The 4,639-nt window shown below is 37.6% G+C and overlaps 1 protein-coding gene and 1 non-coding gene across 4 annotated transcripts in view; both read right to left on the bottom strand.

Moving 5' to 3' along the window:
* The window catches only part of LOC107048630 (filaggrin), a 65,880-nt gene that overhangs the window by 50,298 nt on the left and 10,943 nt on the right, over positions 1 to 4,639 (bottom strand). The window lies entirely within an intron of this gene.
* Positions 2,448 to 2,519, bottom strand: Trnat-cgu. The gene has a single exon. It is a non-coding gene; the product is annotated as a tRNA-Thr (tRNA).

The raw sequence follows: 4,639 nt of genomic DNA, 5'->3' as shown, positions 1-4,639 counted from the left end.
TTTTCGGTGGGGGGATAACCTCCGTGGACGTGAGGTGGCGTCAAATTTCGATTTTTTTTATAGAGTAAGTGGAATTAATGGGGCTTTGTCTCTCTAATTTCTGGGGGATGAGCCCTACACAGGAGGAGATTACGGGGATCGTATGAAGTACCGATGTATGAATTCTATATGAGTTATTTTCGCGAAGGGGGACTTTACGACCGATTGGAACAGAAGCCGAAATTAGAGAGATTATGACCCTAAGTTCGTTTTCTCAGTAAATTGAGATTTTTTAAATGTTCCAACAGTTTTAAAAACGTATTCGCATTTTTTGCTGATAATCCTGGAGTAGCACAACTCTAATTTCGATTTTTTAGGGATAAGTAGACCTAGACCAGCTGTATCTCCATAATTTTTAGGCATCAGGACTGTGCTTGATAAAGATTACTAAAGAAAAAGTACAAATTATCGGTTTCGTCTGCTCTTTTTTTTGAGTGAACTCCTCGATGAATTAGGGAACCAACCGAAATTAGGGAGACCATAACGCTCAGTTCGATACTCTCAATTCAACCCGGAAATTCAATTTTTTTAATGTGTTTCAAGATCGCTTCCCCATCCACTCTTCCCCTGGCAAAGTATTCATTCAGTTTCGGTTTTATTAATTGGATCAAGTTGAATCAATGGCCCTATGTCTCTCTAATTCCTGAAGTTCCAGCTTGTATCTTCCAGAGATTATATCAAAGCGTATAAGCCAGTGTTGTCCACTCATAAATTCCGAATCAGTTCATTTTTCTGCGTAAACTCTTCAATAACCGGAATTAGGGCAATTATGACGCTGTTATTGTAAATTTCATGAGAGTGACATTGAATCGGATTTAGGGAAAAAGTGGTTATGAAATTTCAAGTTTCAAGTAGAATTCACGGAAGTTCATGAGTTTTCAGTGCGAGTGAGATGGGAATTTCACAGTTTGATTGAATTTTCAGTGGAACATGAATATTCAGAAACAAAATGTCATGAATTTTCAAGTTTTCCCTGAATTTTCCTCTTTTCGGAATTTTCGCAGAATACTGTTAGAAAATTTTCGAAATTTCGTGGAAAATATGGGAATAATTCTCTTGAAAGTGACATTGAATCTGATTTATGGGAAATTGGTAAAGAAATTTCAAGTTTTAGGTGGAATCCAAGGAAATTCATGAGTTTTCAGTGGGAATAAAACGGAAATTTTCACGGAATGATTGAACTGAAAAATCAAATGTTGCATAGATTTTCAGATCATTCGAACAGAAAAACAGTGGAATGTTTCGATTTCGATTGTGGATTCTTCGATGACAAGATTTCCTGAAATTTCATTGGAACATGAACACGATAAAAATTTCCGGAATTCGCCACGAAAAATTCAGACAAAAATTTCTACCAGTGAATAACCCAGTAATGTCCCCTCATAAATTTCAAATCATTGAAAGTTTCTGCGTAAACTCTTCAATGACTTCGCCTGACAACCGAAATTACAGAGCCTCCACGACGCTCAGTTCAGTGTTCTATTCCTCCTTCGCCTGGAACATTTAATTTATCACCCGCGTGGCAAGAACGTTTTCTCATTGTCCTTAATACACCCCGGATAATACGACTTTGTAGTATACCGTTTTCTAAACGTAAATATTTTTGTCGCGTTCATCGGGCTGTAGACCATCACCTCGGCTACGTGCTCTACGTGCCGCAAGGCCTATCTCGTCGCCCCCCCCCCCCCCCCTGGTACAGACCGATAAACCGGTCTGCAAGAAAAAGGGGGGTACAGTCTTCCCCAGCAATTGATGCCAGACTCTTTTGCCAATTACCCGGGGACATATTCCACCGTTCAGATACCGTGGTTTTGAGGTTAAATCAAACTATTGAGTGTGACGTTTATGGCGACTTTTATTAGTCACTCGACCCCTTTTCATATTTTTAGTTGGGTTTTTTATGAATTGTCGGTGACAAAGGGTCGAGGGGGGGGGGGCAAGGGGGGGAGGGAGTCCTTTGTTTGTCGGGTTTTATGGGACTTTATTTTTTGAACTTATTTTATTCGCGGAAAATATTTTACAGAAACTGTACGCGGATCTCACTTGGAATACCGAGGGAGCTTGAGAGACGGTTTTCTTCTTTCTACTCGGTTCTTTTCTACGTGAAGTGCATTCGCGGAATACGCGAATGAACGCCGGCTGAATCACAAATGGCGACACTCTAAATTTTCTTTTCAAATCATGTTTCTTAACTTCGCAATTTTTGCAGAATTCTTTCGAGTTTTAGGGGGAATCGAATTCTCGGTTGAAATAAATTGTTCATTGGAGTTCATCGAATTGAGGGGCGGATCCATCCCGCGATTTTTGGGTTCGAGGGGTTTACCATACGGTAGAACTTGCGGAATGGGGTAATGATGAACTGGGGACTAATGAGGACTGAATTTGATTGAATGACAAAAAAAAAATTATGCCTCCTGTGAGGTTTGAACTCACGACCCCTGGTTTACGAGACCAGTGCTCTACCACTGAGCTAAAGAGGCTCGGACGGCTTTGAGGAGCATTTTGCACACTTTATTCAGCGGTTGCTCTATCGATAAGGATGTTTAAATTCATAGAGGATTTAATGAATCACAATGCTGATAAATGAAATGAATATTTCATTAAAAATCTCAAAATTATGATTTCCTTAATTTTGTTTCGCTTTTCTTTTGAAAGGATTGGTAAAACTTTTTACGTTGCAAGAAAAACTATAATATATGAATGATAATATTATAAACAATTCTCCGAAGAATGTTTAAAATACATCATAAATTTTTAACATCCTTTTGGATTTTTGAAATTCATAATTGGATATCCTTAAGAACATCCAAGCACTCTGACTGTTTTTCCTTGATACTGTTAACATTTTTGTCTGAAATTTCCTGTACACTTTTTGAAAATTTTTATCGAATTTAATTACCACTGAAATTTCAATGAATTTCGTCATTGGAAATTCAAAATTTCGTCGACAATTTAAAGAGAACTGCAAATTTCAGTTCCATTTTTCCCTGAAAATGAATAAAAAACCAAAAAATTCCGGTAAATATATTCTTGAATTTTTAGGACAGCGACAATGAATGCGATTTAGGGGGGAAAAATCATGAAATTTCAGATTTCACTGAAAATTCAATATAATTTGGCACGAATATTCATATCAGCTGCTTGAAATTCTGGAACTTTACTGAATTTTCAGTGAAACCTGAAAATTCATGATTTTTTCCACCTAAATTGCATTCAGTGTCACTGTCCTGAAAATTAGTAGTCAACTGTCCATGAAATTTCATTTTTTTCCTAACAGTGTAGTGGAATGCTTTTCCAATTTTGTAGTCGAACATCAGAAATTTCATTTCAGCCCCATTTGGCCCTAAATTTCCGGACATTTTGCAATGATTTTATTATTTAAATTTTGCAGGTCTGCATTTAAATCTCGATATTGAATCGTTAGAGAACATTTTAAAAATATGAAAAAAATATTAAAAAGTCTATTTTCCGAGGAAGATTGCTGAAATAATTTAAAAATTGCAATTTTTGAAAATTACGAGCATTTTCTATAAATAATCAAATTTCCAGCACAAAAACCAATGGTTCGGAATCGTAACAAATTCATTCATATTCAGAATTTTACCAGAAATCGATTTCCTCCCTGGAAAATAATGTTTCCGAAAGTTTAAACAATTCCAATTATGTATTTATAATCAACGAATGATTAAAAAAATGATAATCGAGTGAAAAATGTAATTTCAATGACACTGAATATTCATGATTTATTTCAAACGTTAAAGATATGTGAGAGAACTGTGAAAGCCTTAGATATCCTCAACACTCATTGCCACTGCAATGAATAGAGGCTTTCATGGGTCTATCTCGCCAAAGCTTCAGACCTTTGAGATCCTTGTTCCTAGAGTTAGTTACTCCGAGGAGTTTGAAGCGTGTTTATATGTCTCCCGAGCAAACAGTTTTGAATAAACATTTTTTTACTCATCTGGACTTATTCATTAATTAAATCACCCGCATCCAACCCCAAACTCCCTCAAAAATAAAATAATGATAAATCATCAAACTACCCAATAAATAACAAAATTCCAATTTCAATGAGAAATCACTGAAATCCTCGCCTCCTCCCGAAATAACAACCCATTTCCTCCCCTAACCCGCATGTTATTCATCTCCAAATGTCACGAGACATCCCAAGAATTTCCCCGTTCGACGAACCCGAAAATAGTCCAATTGTCCCATAAATCCCATCCGAGTGACGTAAGGCAGATGTCAGTCGTCACTTCCTGGTTTGCGTACGCACGTGCCACAATACCTCCCCCAGCGCCCTCCGCCGTATCGAGGAAACGGCTGAAGAAAGACCCCCTCCCCCCGCCCCTCAAAAAAAATTTAAAAGAAAGGAGAAAGGACAGATGTCCGGACCTTAAGGAAGCTGAGTAGAGGGAAATGATTCCTAGGCCCGCTATCCCATTCAAACTGCCCCTTCCACTCCTCGAAAAAAAACCGAGGCGCTAATCCCATTGTTGGGTTTAAGCAGCTGGTGATACCCCTGAATACGCAACTAAAATGGCGATTGTGAACAATGAAGAAATGTGTGATTCGCAACATTCACGATTCAATTGAAAAA

Source organism: Diachasma alloeum, unplaced genomic scaffold (genome assembly GCF_001412515.2).
Source record: "Diachasma alloeum isolate Michigan unplaced genomic scaffold, Dall2.0 Dall_scaffold_00195, whole genome shotgun sequence".
Taxonomy (NCBI): Eukaryota; Metazoa; Arthropoda; class Insecta; order Hymenoptera; family Braconidae; genus Diachasma; species Diachasma alloeum.
Note: the sequence above shows the minus strand (reverse complement) of the source record. Positions and strands in the feature narration are given on the sequence as shown.